Source organism: Trichechus manatus, unplaced genomic scaffold (genome assembly GCF_000243295.1).
Source record: "Trichechus manatus latirostris isolate Lorelei unplaced genomic scaffold, TriManLat1.0 scaffold00180, whole genome shotgun sequence".
Lineage (NCBI taxonomy): Eukaryota > Metazoa > Chordata > Mammalia > Sirenia > Trichechidae > Trichechus > Trichechus manatus.
In genome coordinates, this window is record NW_004444116.1 from 2,967,631 (window position 1) to 2,986,256 (window position 18,626).

The window sequence follows — 18,626 nt, forward strand, 5'->3', positions numbered from 1 at the left end:
GCCTATAAAATGCAGAATATAATATATAACTCTTTACCTTCAAAACAGTTCTCCATATCTTCACTTCTGAGAATCCTTCCAAAACAGATCGACTTATATACTTCGCAGGAACTACATGGATTATACACGCAATTTAAATGTTTTACATTTCCTGAATAGAGCACAAAGACCATATGTATTTTTTTCCTACTAAGTTCAACCTTTAATACCTCATAAAATCCTATACTTTAAGAACTCTTACCGCAGTCCCTCCTTTGAAGAGGTACTCAAATTCTGCTTCGCATAGCAGATTGGACCTTCTCACAAATAATACATAAAATACACTTCTGAGACTTTCAAGTACAACTTGATTTAACAAGAAAGCATCCCTGCATCCCTCCATATTGGGAACTTACAAGGGTACATTTGGAATCCAGATTACGCTAGCCACAATATAAACTAGTGACTTCACAGTTACCCCAAATCTGTCCTAATTGTGCTTCCCCAGACCCAGAGCCAAATTAATCCCTGCTCTATCATTCTGCCCGTACTCAAGTGACTGCATATCTTTGAGTCTGACATCTGTCTAATGCTCTCCTTCAAGGAGCCCTTCACTTCCCTTTACTTTTCTCACATTTGATTGCCTTCTAGGTCAGCTGGGAGGCAAGTTCTATTAGAAAAATGGAGTCCTCCCAAGTTATAAGGGGACTTCATGCGATTCCTGTGAACATGGAGAAGATTCTTACTGGGGCAGAAGTTAGCAAAGAAGAGATACAAGTCATCTCACCTGGAGGTTGTGGCTTCTTAGATCTTCTTATAAATTCCAAGAAGATAGTGGTAATCAGTATGAACTCCAGAGTCCAAGATCACTCTAGAGGCAAAGCTTTTCCCTTGGTTTTCAATGAATACCTTTAAGGAGCTCCAAATTTTTTCAAATTACAATGGACTCTCTTCAGGGCTCACTCTACCTCTGGGCAGAGACCCTGTCCTCTACAGCCACTTGCTTTATAAAAACCTCTAGGTAAGAGAGATCTTTGTAACATTCTAGTCTCAGGAATCACTGTACTTATCAAACATTGACGTGACTTTGCACCGTAAATTCTTAAGTATCCTAAATAAACGAAGTCCCAGACCAAACTCCTTCACCTCCCTTTAAAACCCTATCCAATGCCCCCAAAGAAAAAGAAAACAACCTAACAACAAATGCTAAAGCCTACTCCTCCTTTCCCAAAGTTAAAGGACATGGCATTTGCACAATCCAGAGACTCGAGAATCTTCCTAAAAACATTCCACCTTCTATCCTGCTCTCCAAATTTCCAAATCTAAATTGCATCATCGACCTTGAACTCTACCCTGTGCCATCCTCTTCAACCCTTAAGCCCCTATTCTGCTCATTCATTTGATGGTAGGACAGAGAATAATGTTGCTGGGCACATTGAATGAACAGCTCTCAAATAATGTTGCAAATCTAACTTTCCACTTCAGACTCCCCTGGAGAAAAGAGAGTATATGAGTACAAAAATGTACTGTAAATATTCCCAGAGCTGCTCCAGGGGAAAGCTGGGCTCAGTAGCCTTTTGTGTATGAATTAGAAGTATGGGAAAATTGAAAGCATCTATTCTAGAACAAGGTCATGAATCCTAGATCTTCAGACTAGGGATCTGGTGTACTGAGTACTCAAGGAGTTTGATCTGTTTGGTAAGAGTCTATTCAAATCCAACACGCTCAGTCACTGCTTAATCTTTCTCATTCTTTCCCTTGAATATTAAGTCCGAAGACCCTAAAAACCAGTTGCTGCAAATACAAGATATTCTTGCCCAAAGCCGTCAAGGGGTTTTGCTTCTAAATTCAATGCTGCTGTGCTAGCAGGAGGGATCTGGAAAATTCGGCCTCCCTGGGGCTTTTTCCAAAGCCTCCAATACCAACAACTGCTATTCCACAAACACTCAACCACACGCCCCCTTTCCAAAATGCTCGGTGATGGAAAGAGCAGCAAGGCGCTCCCAGTCACGAAATTTTGTACAAAACGAGTAGTATTGTTTTGCAGGACATATGTTTTGAAAGCACTTACTTTAGCCTCCCTCTTCCCCAGGGCCTGCAGAAAGCATAGTAAAGATGGGAACTTGGTCACTTCCGACCTGCGCGCTCGTCCCTATCCTTCCCGTCCTTAGAGACCCATTTCCAAACCCTATTCCTCTTCCCTCTGCCATCTACTCCTCTGCTGCTGCTTCTCTCTTGCACTCCACGTCCTCATGTCCCCTACCATAAAACCCGCCACTCTCTCCTATTCACCCCCTCCCTTGCGACCCCTCCTCCTCTCATTTTAGTTCCCAGACAGATGTCTTTCTAATATAGTGGTAACTTAAGCAATAGATTCCGGGCTCCCATCCCTTCCATCCAAAAAGATTTGGATTTTCTCCATCATATCTGGATCAACAGTTGCACCACATATTTGCTTAAAGTGAGAAGCGACTACTTTTTGTGCCTCCAAAGAAAAAACTCTTTGCCATCGAGTTGATTCCGACTCATAGCGACCTTATAGATTGGCCGACTTCTGCAGGTTTAGGGAAAGTTTGTAAAGAGTGAATTTGTTTTGAAGGCTGTGCCTAGCCCATAAAGCACTTCTCCTATGCTTTCCTCATTAAGGAAATAATTTGGTCTAGAAGAAACGTTTTAACGACAGGGGCGTTCACCTTTCTCCTCTCTCTTCCGGCTTCCACCTCTTCAAAACCGGCACTACAGCATCGCGGAGACAAAGCTATTGCCACTTTTCCAAATCCAGGTGCCGGACCCAGTCGTTTGCATGAGCGTGACTGTTTGAGACATGTACTTGTCGCTCTTCGATTCGGTTAAATACTGTGAATTAATTAACCTCTGGTCTTATCTCCCCACCTGAATCTTGATTCCCTCGCAGCACTCAGAACTCATCTCTGTTTTAGCCTGCACTATCTTCTGTGTCTTTCTGCAAGCTTCATAGGCAGAGAAGACTTTTCAAGAGGAAAATCAGAACAAAATGTTCAATCCTGGGACTATCCCTCGTGATGCACTGGAACTGACTGACACTCAGGCAGTTGGCTAAAAGCAGTCCTTAAAGAAGCCAACGACTTCTAGGAGATCTGAGAGTCATTTGGTCTAAAATGTGTTTGTTTGTTTTTCCCCCCCTTCTGCTGACAGGCGGCGATGCGAGGCAGGATTCGATTCAGGAACACAAGAATGAATTTTGACCTATCAAAACTGAAGATTTAAACCGTCTGCTGACAATTGTGTAAGTCTGTATTATGTAATAGTTTCAAAACACCATCTTAAAAGGGGGTGTAGCTCAGTGGTAGAGTGCGTGCTTAGCATGCACGAGGCCCTGGGTTCAATTCCCAGCACCTCCATGTCTTTTCTTTATCCACTTGCAGTAGAATATTGGCAACTTTGTTTCAGACTTTTCCCTTTTTTCTCTTTGTGAATATCTTTACTTGTGTGTTTTTCCTACTCACAGAGAGGGTAAATAGCTTGATACTTACTCACTTGGACCATGGTCCTTGACATTCGTTGGGCCTCCCAACCTGACTGCTTAAGCACAGTAAAGTCAGGAACGAACAGGAGTAAAACAAAGCGCTCACTCAAGATCGGCTCACAGCGAAGCAACAACATTCCACCACGGCATAGACGGCCTGTTCTCCTTTGCTACAATTTTTCGTTGTTGTTAAGAAGTAGAGACCAAAAGGATAGACTGCATTTTCTCTCCTCTGTTAGCATATCAATTACACTTCATTTTAAAATTTCGTTAGTGGTTGCCCGAGAGTTTGCAATATACATCTACAACTAATCCAAGTCCACGAGCAGAACAGATACTAATAACAGAGTATTCTGGATTCTTCCCTCCCATCACTTACAGCATTGCTGTCATACATTTCACTTACCCTTAAGCTATAATCAACCGATATATAGTTGCCATTATTATCTGAGTCTGGTAGCCTAGTGGTTAAGAGCTCGGCTGCCAACTGAGAATTCACCGATCGCTCCTTGGAAACCCTATGGGGCAGTTTTACTCTGTCCTATTAGGTGGTATGAGTCGGAATGGACTCGGTGGTAATGGATGTGGTTTTTTAAAATTATTATTATTTTAAATTGTTATCTGTTGTCAGTTAAAAATAAGAAAAACAAAAGATGCAAAATGTCAGTTAATATTTCGTGGAAGACCTCAGGGATGTGTAAACAAAGGAGAGAATGATAAAAATTTATATGTGCACAACTTGATTGGAGTTGAAAAAATCAGTAAAAATTGCAGTGAGAGATAATATAGATATTAATGTAACTTTGTTCACATACTTCTCTGTTGGGTAGATGTAGAGTGAAACTAGTGAGAGCCGGCCTTGACGGGACTGTCTTGTTTTTCTCGGTCTGGCAAGTTTTCTGCCTTTGACAGTGTGCAGTCTTACCACTTTCCTATGCCTCCTTTTGTGGAAAATATTTGAGTGTTCCTTCTCTGACAGGTTTCTGCCTTACACAATTTCCAGGTATTACAGTACTATATTCAGCTCTTTTAGAATCCCAAAGCCTTGGGATGTAAAGGTTCTATAATAAGTGGGATCATAGTAATTTTAGAAAACTAGGCACAACTACCAAAACCCAGGATTGAAACACAGAGCTCTAGATACTCAGGCTAACGCTGTCCCGACTAAGCTATTTAAACTGCCTGAAAGTACCTGTTTTACCCAGTCTGTCAAAATATTACTTAACTTTTTATTTGCAAGGCCCTTGTGTTTGTAAATACCTAATCTTAACATATCAATATTATCCACTCACGCATCAAAATTATATGGGCTTCTTTACTGTCCATGTCTGAAAATAAATTTCAATTTTTTGAGACAGTGGATGGGTTGGTAGAGCAGGAGGAGGGCGACAAAGGGGAGGAACAGATAAAACAGGAAGACGTTTTCTGCTTGTTCACCTCCCACAGCTCCATTCTACCACTAATACGTGGCTCACGCTCTTGCTTTGGCTCTACGCTCTGCGCTTTTCTCTGCATCAGGAGACAACTTGCCGTTCTTTGCGCTGTTCCTCCTTCTTTTGCAGTATTCGAGTCTCCAGCTTTGAGATGGTACAGATAACCCAGATGGAGCCTTTGATTCCCCTGGCAAGGTCCTGGAGAAAGGTTTTGACACTGTCGGTCATTTCTTCACCGCCCAAACTATGAACTACAAGGGGAGAGAGAAGTGCCTCAAAAATCTCTCATCATGAAGGACCAAGCAGCTCCGTCAAAGGGCTCGGCTCCTCCGGGCTGGGGGGGCCGCATGGGGTATTAAAAAAAATAAAAACAAAATCGACCCCGAGGTATAGCGACCAGCGACCCCGTAGGGCAGGATAAAACCGCCGCTTCGGGAGTCCAAGGAGCCGCTCCCAACGAACGCAACACCAGAGCTGCAACTACCCCGTAGTCGGCAGGATTCGAACCTGCGCGGGAACACCCCAATGGATTTCTAGTCCATCGCCTTAACCACTCGGCCACGACTACAGCTGACTTCCTTACTGTCTTTTCTTCCCAACCCCCATCCCCCACCCCCCGAAATCTGACCTGTGCCCCTTGCAGCCATTCCGGCAACTGGTCTGGTGGGGTGCAACAGCTGGACGTCATTAATTACAAGGAAAATGCAAATTAAAAACACAATGAAATAACACTCCCCTTCACTAAAATGGCTTAAGATAAAAGAACTGAAAATATCAAGTGTTGCTGATGATATGGAACTGAAACTTTCATAGGTTGCTGATGACATTGTCAACTGACACATCCACACTTGTACACTATTTAGAAATTTGGCCTAAAACTATATATATATATATATATATAAAACCTATAATCCTGAATCTCCACAGCTGCATTTAGACCCAAGAAAAAGGAATGAGTATTGCTCTTGTAAGATACATACGAAAATGTACATAGCAGAGCATTAGTTGTTTTATATGTACACCAACAGCAAAACGAATGAAAAATTGTGATGTACGTTATTAATACAATGAAATATAACAGCAACAAAAAAGAACTACTGCTACTAGAAACAATATGGATGTATATAATAAAAAAACATATTAAGTTAAATAATCTATTCTTAAATGAGCACATATTATATGATTCCATTTATAGTACTTCAAAATACAGGAAAATGGTGGTAGAGGTCAGAAGATTGGAATTGATTGGGATAGATACAAGAGAGCTTCTGAGAGCTGAAAAATTCTTTTTCTTAGTCTGGATGTTGATTATATGAGATATACATATGTAATAACTCATCAAGCTGAATAATTAAGGTTTATGCATTTTACTCTATGAACTAAGACCCAGTTTAAACAAAAAAAGAGAAAGAAGGATTTCCTCGGATATTTTCTCACCTCCAGTACAACCTGTCTCATCCTTAGTGCTGTTCAAATTGTGGTCTGTAGATTGGTGCCTTCTAAGAACTGTGTTTTACCTGTCTGTGGGTATTAGAAAATTTTGTGTCAATTTGACTGTACTAGGACATTGGACTCCTCCTATTAAATAAAGGAGAAACTATTTCAGGAATTGGGTGGGTGGAATGTGGTGGCCACTTAATTGTCAAGCACTAGAACTGTGTTTCTGTTTATGATACAGTAAGATTGATTTGATACCTAGAACCTGAGAGAATATACAAATGTGAGGAAATATGATTATTTACTTTTATAATTTGTTATTTCAAAATGATATTAATCTTAAGAAGGCTTTCTGTATTCATAATTTACCATTACCAGCTAAAATAAAACAAATAAACAAACAAAAGAAACCAAACAAACCAGTTGCCTTCGAGTTGATTCTGATGAATGGTGACTCCAGAGTTGTGCTCTGTAGAGTTTTCAATGGCTGATTTTTTTCAGATGTAGATGGTCCAGTCTTTCTTCCCAGGGCTTCTGGGTAGATTCCAACATCTAATTCTTTGGTTATCAGACCAACGTGTTAACCATTTGCACCATCCAGGGACTCCATTAGCTAAACAGGGAAGTAAAATTCATATTATTTATTTGTAACTCTAATTTACATGAGGGAAACAAGGTTAATTAAGAAGGCTAGAGAAGTCAGGAGAGAAGTAGTATATGCGCCAGAGAGTTGTGGTCTAAAAACAGGTCTCGGGAGAGACTGAAAAAATAAAGAGAACAGAAAATAAAGAAGAAATGCTCCGTTCAGCCTATGCTGGGTAGATGCTATGCTGGGGGTATTAGGGGAGGGAAGAAATTATCAGGTGATATGGTAAATAAATACATCGACTACTTGTGAATCTCAAAACAGAAATTAAAATGGGCAAGTATGGGACTAGAAATGTGCTGAACTACTGTGAAAACTTCATCCTGGAGTGCACAAGAGGGAAGAGGAAGGAGAAAGCGGAGCATCAGCTAAAGGAGAGAAAAGAGGTGGGGTGTGGTGAAATAAAGGAAGAGAAGGAGAAAAAGGAGAGAGAGAGGAAAAGGGCAAGGAAAAGAGAAGCAGGCTTTTCCCGGAAGAGGATTCGGTTCGTTTTGCCCAAGACTGCCATGCCTTTGAGAGCGATTCGCTGCTCACAGGGTAGAATCTGAGCACTGCGGAGGGTGCATGTGAAGTTGTATTTTTATTTGCAATTCACAGTCATTGGTATTGGTGGCTTCATTGGGATCTGCCGGGATTTCCCGATTTTCATGCGTGGATATGATGAGAGCGGTGTTGAAAGTACAAGGGGGATGGGCAGTCAGCTTTGAGATAAAGCACCACTGCGATTGGGAAAGTTTACTAGGCTTTGCTTGAAATGTAAATAATAAAGAAAGAAAGTTCTTGTTTGTTTACTCCATGTATTTCTAACTCTTTAATGAAGCCTACTGAAACCCAACTTTTTCCTAAAGAAATTCTATCTGGCTCCTCTACTCTTCACATTCAGCCCTTAGCTCAAAAAGAGTCTCAAGAGGGAAAATGTGACCACAGAAATACAGACATTCCATACAATTGGTAATAACTACCTACTCAGCCACCTTTTCCTTAGTCCTAGTATAGCCCAGAGGAAATGTAGGTTAGTCCCTTGCAAGTCAAGTAGGTGACCTCAAAATTGGCTTAGGAATGGTCTGTGACAGACTTGTAGAAGGTGGATAATTATAGTTTTTGGAGAGAAGAGAAAAGGGGATGATGCATGACAAAAGACCTCTAGGTCTTTTGGCTTCTCACATCATCTACCATAACTGATAACCGATAACTCCTATCCTATGGAGAAACCAGCTTTTTCCTCGCCTTCAAGCCTTCCTCTACAAGATCCCTTTAAAAGATTTTATCCTAGTTTAGGTCAAAACACAAAAACTCTTTAGTTCATATTCTGGATTGTATGATCAAATCCACATTGATTCATCAAGATTGTTATTTTTATTCTCAGGATCAATAATTGAAAATGTTCATAAGGAAATGTACAATTGCTCCAGAAGGATGTGGCAACTGTCCTGAAACAGTGTAACCCTTACTGGAGGTCTTTGGATTAATGTGTCTGTGCTAAACCCATTTGTGCTCCATTTCTTCTTTGGCAGCCTCTTCAAGAGGTGAAACTCTCCCAATCACCCAGAGACTGAGTTCAGGACAGATGGACAGAGACATTTCTATGCACTTCAATGACTTCTATCTCCTTGATACCCATGTGCATGAATGAAAGGTAGAAAAGACTTGGCAGCAAGTCTTTGCCTCCTCAGCCTACACCTGAGTTAAACGTCTACTTCTCAATGTTTTAGAGCATGCCGAAGGAGGAGATGAGACAAAGAAATGGCTCTCTTCTTTTGCAGGAATGAATTCTTCTTTCCCTGACATTATTTGAGAGTCATGTGTTTTCCATCTTAGAGAAGGAAGATTGATTTTTCCCAAATGCTAGAATAGATTTTTCTTCTTTCAAGTTCTCTAGCCTCTTAACACTCAACTTTCCCCTAAACCCTCTTAAACAGACTGCTTAGTCTTTGGGCGGTGCCTATGGTGGCCCATGTACCAGTGATTGTTGAGAGTGCTTGGAGCAATGTGTGGATAATAGAAATGACAACAAACAACTTCAAATGAGCACCATTGTCCCAGTGAGTTAGTTATAAAGAAACACCAAAGCCAAAACAACTTAAGAATGAAGTAAGTTTCTGAGCCTTAGAAGATCTTTGGGCCTGCTTTGCGAGGCAAGAAAAATGATGATAGCAGGGATTAAACTGAAGGTTTTGTGCATGCTAAGCACGTGTTCTACCACTGAGGTGTAGCCCCAGGTAAGCCTACTTTTCCAGAGGAAACGTCATGACTATTCTCCGAGTTTTTGAGGACAAAGTCAAGATAAAATCATTTTATGCTCAGTTCCACTGTTTCCAAACTCCCTACACTACCCTCTCTCTGACACGGACACACTTAGAGAAGGATACTTCAGTACTAGAAAAAGAAACGTATTGTTCCTGGTCGATGGTCTTTCACCAGATTTCCCGGAGCCTGCCTCCATTCCATCACCTGGGTGAATACCGGCATGCAACATTCTCCTGGAACTTGTCTGGATATAACTTTCTGTATTCTTTTGACTCTTGGAAACATATTGTCTTACAGAGGCAAATAATTAAATAAAACTAGCTCAAGTATTGTGAAAATAGTTTAAAATTAAATACAAATAGAAACAAATAAATTGGACAGATTTCCAAAGAATAACGTATCCACACTGGAGAAAAAAAGAACAGATTCAAATGTTTTCCATAGTGCTTTGTCCTCATTATAAGACAAAAAGACTGGCAAGCTAATATTAAACTCTAGGTAACATTTTGTTTTTTCCTAAATAACGCTGTGGACGTAGTAATTCTGATATTATTTCGTGTAAATTCTAGGCTTGCGAAAATAAGTACATTTATTGAGGCTGTTGAAACCAGGCCTCGCTCTGAGGGAGATAGAAGGAAAACAAGAAATCGGAATGGGGGAAGGTAAGAAGTTCCCTGTTGATGCTTGATGGGTATTCCTCCATTGCAGTCAAATCGATTCCAACTCATGGGTGGAGACCCCGTGTGTTAAAGAGTAGAACTGCTTCATAAGGTTGTTTGGCAGTAATCTGTCTGGAGCAGCCCTGATTGTTAAGCACTGGACTGCTAACCAAAAGATTGGCGGTTCGAACCTACCAGCGGCTGGCTCTGCGGGAAAAAAAAAAAAAAAGGCAGTCAGTCTACAGGGAAAGATTACTGTGAGTCGGCAACGACGCCACCTCAGTGGTTTTGGGTTTTGGTTTATATCTTTACGCATGACCAGGGGCACAATTGCATTTGACTGCTAACCTAAAGATGCTTCATTTAAGATTCCAGCCCACACGCGGAGTCACCATATGGGTTCAACATGAGTTAGAATTACCTGGGTAGCAACCAACAACAATTTTTAAGGAAAAAGATTGCCAGGCCTTTTCTTCCACGGTGCCGCTGGGTAAGTTCCAACCGCCAACCTTTCTGTTAGTATTAGGTTAGCGAGCGCAACCATATGCCCACGCGGGGATCTTCCTCTTACAGTGTAGTGATTCTTTTTCTACAGGATTTTTAAACATTTCTTGTGATTAAGAACATCCCATTCCTCCATCGTTCCTACACACATAATGTGTAATATCAGAACAGAAACGAATCATATGTGCAAGAACATGTAGCATATTGGAATTCCTTTCTCCATTAGTTCCTAGGTTTCCTCACTAAGTATCAGTTCCTTATTGTTAAAATTTTAAATAAAATATGGGAGGTGTCTGTTAACACTTCATGGAAGGCCTCAAAACCAAACCAAATCAAACCCATTGCGATCCACTCGATTCCGACTCATAGAGACCCTGTAGGACAGGGTAAAAGTGCGCTATGCAGTTCCCAAGGCTGTAAATCTTTGTGGAAGCTGACTGCCACATCTTTGTCTCCCTGAGAAGCCTATAGGTTGAAACCACCGACTTTTTGTACCAGCCGAAAGTTTAACGACTGCGCCACCAAGGCTCTTTGTTTGTTAGTTTTCCTTTTTTCTATTAGAATCCAAAGCCTGGCAATGCAAATGTTTTTTAAGAAAGTAACTATGCAAAATTAACTCCGGTTGCCGAAACTCGGGATCGAACCACGGACCTTTAGATCTTCAAGATAATGCTGTCACAACTGAGTTATTTCAGCAACCTGAAAATGTTCATTTTGGTCGTTCCTTCAAAATATTATCAGGGCTGCTGTGTTCTCAAATATTTAGTACGAATTTACTCTACATTGTGCACTCATTCAGATAAAATTAAAAAGGCTCCACTGCCGTCCATGTCTGAAAATGGGATCTAATTTTCGGAGACCGTGGATGGGTTGGTAGAGGAGGAGGAGGGCGACAAAGGGCAGCAATAGGTAAAATACGGCGATGCTTTTCTGCTCTGGCTCTTTCTCGCTCCAAACACTGCTCGGAAAACTAAGGGAATTTCAAATGAAATGATCAAGTCTGTTCTTTTTTTCTTCTTTCAGTCCTTGTTTTTCTGTCCTGCTCTTCAACAACACTGGAAAAGGGAACAGGATTAGTGAGCGGGTTATGTGGTGGCTGGCTTGCTTCGAATTGAGGAAATCCTGAGCAAGCCAGTTCTGTTTTCTCTGTTTCCTTCCTTTTAGTTTGTCTTTCTTCTATTGACACAGGCGCCCTGGGTGGTGAGGTGAAGCAGGGAGAATTAATGGGAAAATATTTCAAAGCAATCCGTTGGATAATGTGTTTAATAACTATGAGCATACAAAAAGTGTTTTAAAAAGGAGAAAATTACAGAACTGTTGGGAATTGTAAAAAGCAGATGAATGTGTATGGTTTCGAACCCTCTCAACGAAAGGACACTCTCCTACTCAGCCACACCTCTCTCACGACAGAAATGTCATGAAGATCCTCCTTGAAATATAGCCATATTTCTAAGGGGGTTTGACAGGTCCAATAGTTGACCAGACAGAAAATCCACTGTTTCAAATCTCACTATTTCTAAACCTCTAAACTACAGCAGGAAATATGTAAAGAGATTGCAGATCAAAAAAAAACCACTTTCTGCTCCTAGGACATTACACCCCATTATCCCCCTCCAAGGTTTCCGCCTTAGTAAACTGCCTTGTCCATTTTTTCCTGCAACCACCAGGAAAGATGTATGATGGAACTTTCTCTTGTTATTTCAACTTCTCTGTCTACTTTGTCTTTTTTCTCTTCTTACAAGGTTTTTTTAAGCCCCCTTCTCCTTAAGAAGAGGGGATTAATCACAGTCTAGGAGAAGATATTTTAATACTTACATGTGACAAAGGACTTCTATGTAGAATATATGAAGAACTCCTATGAAACACTAAGAAAAAAGACTGACACTCAAAGAGGAAGAGTAAAGACTAAAGATATACCTCACCAAAGAATACACTTAAACGCAAATTAATAAACACAATGAAATAATATTACCTTTCACCAACATTGCTTTAGTTAAAATAACTGACAATATCAAGTGTCTCTGACGATACGGAACTGAAACTTTAATACCTTGCTGATGAGACTGTCAACTGCTACATCCACATTGGTACAATATTTGGAAATATTGCCTCAAAAAAAATATACACACAATCTACAACCCAGAAAGTGCACAGCTGCAATTAGACCCTATAAAAATGCATGTTTACTGCCCTTGAAAGACATGTGCAAGAATGTTCATAGCAGCATTAGCCACTTCAAATGTATACCAAAAGTAAAATGAGTGAAAAAGACTGATGTTCAGGATTCATACAATGGAATATGGCAGAGCAATAAGAGATATTGCTACTAAAAATAGTATGGATTCATTTAATAAAAACAAATTGAGTGAAAGAATCCATACTCAAATGAGCAGCACATACTATACAATGTCATTTATTATATTTCAAAGCACAGGAAAAACTAATCTATGTCAGTAGAGATCAGAGGATTGGAATTAATTAGGATGAGTTACAAGGTTGTTCCTGGGAGGTGAAAATTTCTTTGTCTTGGTCTGGGTGTTTGTTCCAAGGTGTATCCATATGTACTATTCATCAAACTGAATAATTAAGTTTTATGCCTTTCACTCTATGTGAATCTAGCCTCTGTTTAAACAGATAACAGGAGAAAGATTTCTTTGGATATCATCTCACCTCCACAAAACAAAGCCAACTCCTTTGCCATCAAGTGAATTTTGACCCATAGTGAACTTATGAGACAGAGTAGAACTGCCCCATAGGATTTCCAAGGAGCAGTTGGTAGATTTGAAGAGCCAGCCTTTTTGATAGCAGCCGATCTCTTAACCACTGCACTACCAGGGCTCCACCTCCAGTACATCCTATGTCCTCATTGTTGTTGTTGTTAGGTGCCATTGAGTTGATTTCGACTCATGACGATCCCATTACTGCTGTTCAAATTGTGGTCTGCAGACTGGTGTCTATCTAGGAACTGTTTTTTTACCTGAGCATTACAAACTTTTGTATCAATTTGACATACAAGTGTATTGGACTTCACTTATTAATTAAGGTAGAAACAAATATGTATGTAAATCTGAACAGTCAGATATGGTTCATATCTAATGTCAGTTAGTAAAATGTTTCTATTTGTATATAGTACAGTATATAGTATACTTTTCTATGTGTAAAACACATTAAACTCTTCCAGATACACTAAAATATCTTTAACATAATAATACAGTAATAATAATAATATTTTGATGCAAATCAAAAAGTAGTGCATGTTTGTTATTACGAACCTTTGTGTATACCTCAAATTTTAAATACAATATGCTATACAGGGGAAAGTTCGTAACTACAGGTTGTATGTAAGTTGGATTTTAGTAATCTGAGGTTGCTTGTAATTAGAAAATTGTCCCCCAGCTGTGTCTAGACCACCTTGTACATTTTGAGAGAGACCATGTTGAACTAGGTCACACCACCTGTATTCATCCCTCAGCTGCTCTCTTTAATAGTTAAGGGAACTTTGGAAAAACTGCTTTAGCTCACTGGGCCTCAATATCCAAATGTGAAATGGAAATAGTAATAAGCCTAACTAATAGAGTTGAAGAGAGGACTTAATAAGTAAATACACATAAAATACTTTAGAAAGATATCTGGCACATAAACCAACAATCATTAATGTTCACTATTGTCATGGATTGAATTGTGTCCCCCACTAATACGGGTATCACTTTGGCAAGGCCATGATTCCCAGTATTCTGTGATTGTCTACCATTTTGTCATCTGATGGGATTTTTCTAAGTGTTATAAATCCTACCTCTATGATATTAATGAGGTGGGATGGGCAGCAGTTATGTTAATGAGACAGAACTCAATCTACAAGATTGGATTGTGTCTTGAGCCAATCTCTTTTGAGATATAAAAGACAGAAGTGAGCAGAGAGACAGGGGGCCCTCATACCACCAAGAAAGCAGTGCCAGAAGCAGAGTGTGTCCTTTGGACCAAGCATTCCTGTGCTGAGAAGCATCTAGTCCAAGGGAAAATTGATGACAAAGACCTTCCTCCAGAGCTGACAGAGAAAGCCAAGCCCTGGAGCTGACGCCTCAAATTTGGACTTTTAGCCTACTAGACTGTGAAAGAATAAGCTTCTATTTGTTAAAGCCATCCTCATGTGGTATTTCTGTTACAGTACCACCATATAACTAAGACAACTATCATTATTGTTATTATCATTGTTGTTGTTGTTGCTGTTAGTTGCCAAGAAGTTGATTCCAATTCATGGCCACCCCATGTGTTACAGAGCAGAACAGCTCCGTAGGGTTTTCTTGGCTGTAATCTTTATGAAAGCAGATCTCCAGGCCTATCTTCTGAGGTACCGCTGGGTGGGTTGGATCCTCCAACCTTTAGGCTAGCAGTCCATCACAAACCAAATGTGCCACATAGTGTCCAAATTTTTATACTTATTCTCATTATTCTTATTATTGAACAATTATTTTGTGCCACGTACTCAACCCTTTCAACAACACTATTATCCAAAATCTACAGATAAAAGTCCCAAGCATTAAAATAAAATAAGTGATTTATACTAGCAAGTAAATCAAGTCTGTCCTTTTTCCTAAATTAAGAGATGCTATATGGGACATTCACACTACAGTTGTAAAATTACAAACATTCTCTAGAATATCTTCCACTCATCTAATTGTTCTACGATATCACATGATCTTAGTACACCTACCAACTTCTTTTATTTCTCACTTTCTTTTTATAGCCACTGAACTCAGCCCCCCCCCCCCACCATGGATTATCCCTGTGACCTTCTCCGGTGATTTTCCCTTGGTTTGAAGATACCTAGTAGATTATGCCACCACTCCATTCCCAGCAGCAGCCAATGTCTGGCTGGAGGAGGTGGAAGGTGCAAATGTCCGAAACCCTTGACTTAAGGACAACCCTGCTATGTGATTTACACCCCAGTACCTCTGTCACATGGGTCAGGCCAAATCTAGACTTCACCTGAGAACACATTATTGCTTGGCTACTTTCCCTCTCCCTTCATGAAGATGCTCCCTCAATAAATCGTACCCCTCAATCCCTGTCTTACACTCCTCATATTCTATAGACAGGAAACAGGATGACAATATTACTCAGCTGCAAACTCTTGCTATCTTTCATGAAAATGGAATGCTGACTCTGAGAGGATGACTCCTATGGAAGAGCCATCAAACCACAGAGCATTAATTCCAGACCTTGAAAGCTAATGTTTGCCTGGCTGGATTTAGACATTTCTTGGGACCAATGACTCCTTTCTTTCAATTTCATTCCTTTTTTAATTGGAATGTCTGTAACTATTATCTTACACCTGTCCCACCATTGTATTTTGGGGAGCAGATAACTTGTTTCTTGAATTTCACAGATTCACATATAGAGGGGAATTGTATCTCAGGATGGATTATACACAGAGCCTCCCTCATACCTAATTTAGATGATAAAATTTGGGACTTTTGAGCTGATGAGATTTTGGAGTTTGAGTTGATGCTGTAATGGGTTGAGATTTAAGGCAATGTTGGGATGAAATAAATGTTTTTGCACATGAGTCAGATGTGAACCTTTGGAGGCCAGAGGGCAGACTGTGGTAAGTGTAATAATGCCCCAGCAAAGATATCCATTTCATAATATCCAAAAGCTGTTAATATGCTACCTTATATGGTAAAAGGGACTTTGCAGATTTGCTTTAGTTAAGGATGTTGCAGTGAAAAAATTAATCTAGATTTTCTGGGTGGGCCCAATACAATCACAAGGTCCTTATAAGAAGGAGACAAGAGGGCCAGAGTCAGAAAAGGAGACATAGGAAGCGGAGGTCAGAGATGTAGCCGTGCCTCAAAGAACGTGGGTGGCCTCTAGAAGCCAGAAACATCAAGGAATGAATTCTCCACCAGAGTCTCCAGAAAATATGCACCTCTGCCAACATCTTGAATTCAGACCTATACCACCAGGGATGCATTAGCCAGTAAACATGGTAAGCATATGCTTAGGGCATCAACAAAAGACGGGCACCAGTTTCCAAAGCAAAGATCCATAGATGCCAAGTAGACAGGACACAAGGAAAAGCAAGCACCGTGGTGGAAGGGAACTGGCAGGACACTAAAGGAAACTGATGCCATTTTGTAAATTTTGTATACATTAACAATTATGTTTTCCTTTTCATTTCAGACAGATAGGGTATAACTTCACATTTAGTTCTCTCTTGTAGATCACGTAAGAACGTGCCAGCAGCATTATAATCATGTGACTCCTGATGTATCTGGTCCTGCCCAAAGCAAACCAAAACGCATCTTCAGATTGAGCATACTCTTGTATTTGTATCATGCTCTTTGCCATCATTCTCATCCCTGTCCAGTATCAACAGTAGTCCAATGAACTGCGAAGATTCAGCATCAAGGCATGAAAAGTGAGTGTGCAAATTTTTAAGTATAATTTCAAGATCAAAAACACTTGTGGAGATATGCAAAGGGCCCACCAACAAACATCATACACAAATGAATTAAATTATTTTTGACTACCTTGTAAGTACTGTTTGACCATCTCAGTCCTAAAGAACAAAATTACATGTTCTAAATGATTTTTTTTACTTACCAATTCTCAAATACAAATTTTTGTGTTAAAGTCCAAATTTGAATGTGAATTTCATTTTATAATTTTTACTTGTTTTATAAATTTTACTTTCAATTATTCAACTTTATTCACTAAGGTACAACCAAATTTGAAAATTAAGTTTAAACTAAGTGGAGTGCAAAACCTTGCAGAAGATAAAAAGATTTGTGAATTCTTAAAGACAATTCCAAAATTAACTTCTTTTTCAAAACATGATGAATTAGAAGAGACTTCTTCCATTGAATGCTTGGTTTTAATGGGTGCAAATCATTGTACTGGTACCACTAGTGCTGAAATTACTAATAGCAATATGAATATAACAGAATTTTTTTCAAATTCTGCGTCCATTCCTTGCTGCAGTAAAAAAAATAATAATAATGATGTAGAAAGTGAAACTGTTTTAGAATCTGAAATTGTTGCATCTGCGAGCCCCATAAATAACAGAAAGACAGATCTTGCTTTGTGGAATAATTTTTTTTTTCTAATGATGTAAATTACTGGATGGAAAGAGGGCCAAATGATTGTCAACATCACAGTGGACTGTTTGAAAATTTACGTCAGAATATTCTGGGTGGTAAACAAACAAGGTTTTATAGCCAGAATACACTTCTAAGGTGCAAAGCTAATGGTGAAAATTATAAGAGGGATTCTCCATCAGTTGGCTCTGTATATTGTTTTGTTTGCAAACCACTCACTCTTAAATAATTTAATTCTTGATTTGCTATGGATGGATTTAGCAACTTGAATGTGACTGATAAACATGAAACTTGTTCAATTCACAGACATTGTATATTACCATAATTAGACTGAAGACATGGTTTTCGCTTAACTCATGAACTGGAAAAACAAATTAATGAAGAACGTCAGTATTGGAAAGCCATTTTGCAATGCGCTGGTGTTGTCATTATAACAATCACTGAACATGGAATATCGTTTTGAGAAAGAAATGAAATGTTTGGGTTTCCACAAAATGGAAATTTTTAGGGTTTACTTGAACTTGTTTCTCAGTTTGATTCATTTTTATCAGGTCATATCTCAAAATATGGTAACACAAGAAAGGGCAACCCATCATATATGTCTAAAACAACATGTGAAGAATTAATAAACTTAATAAGTGACAAAGTTTGATCAATTATTTTCAGTGAAATAAGTATAGCTTGATATTTCAGTTTGTCTGTAGATTCCGCTCCTGATCTTTCTGATACAGATTAGCTAAGTATCGCTTTAAGATATATATCTCTAACAGATGGAAAACCTGTTGAGCAATTTATCACATTTACTAGCTTAGAAAGTCATACCAGAGAAGAAAGTGCAAATCAAGTGTTTCATTATTTATGTGAAGTTTGCAAAATTGATTTTTCTAAGTGCAGAGGCTAGACCTATAACAATGTTGCCAATATCTCAGGACGTTATAAAGGCATGCAAATTTACAAAGGCTGAAAATTTTAGAACGTAATGAATATGACATTTTCATACCACGTGCTGCACATTCACTTCATCTTGAAGGATGTAGTTGCAATAAATTGTTGTCTAGAAGCAGTTGATTTTTTTTCTACTGTTCAGTTATTTTACAAGTTTTACTGCCTCTGCTC

The 18,626-nt window shown here is 39.4% G+C and overlaps 2 non-coding genes across 2 annotated transcripts; one reads left to right on the forward strand and one right to left on the reverse strand.

The window, feature by feature from the left end:
• Positions 1 to 3,287: 3,287 nt before the first annotated feature.
• On the forward strand, positions 3,288 to 3,359 carry TRNAA-AGC (transfer RNA alanine (anticodon AGC)). Its single transcript has one exon. It is a non-coding gene; the product is annotated as a tRNA-Ala (tRNA).
• Positions 3,360 to 5,403: 2,044 nt separating this feature from the next.
• On the reverse strand, positions 5,404 to 5,485 carry TRNAS-AGA (transfer RNA serine (anticodon AGA)). Its single transcript has one exon. It is a non-coding gene; the product is annotated as a tRNA-Ser (tRNA).
• Between the last annotated feature and the right edge of the window lie 13,141 nt (positions 5,486 to 18,626).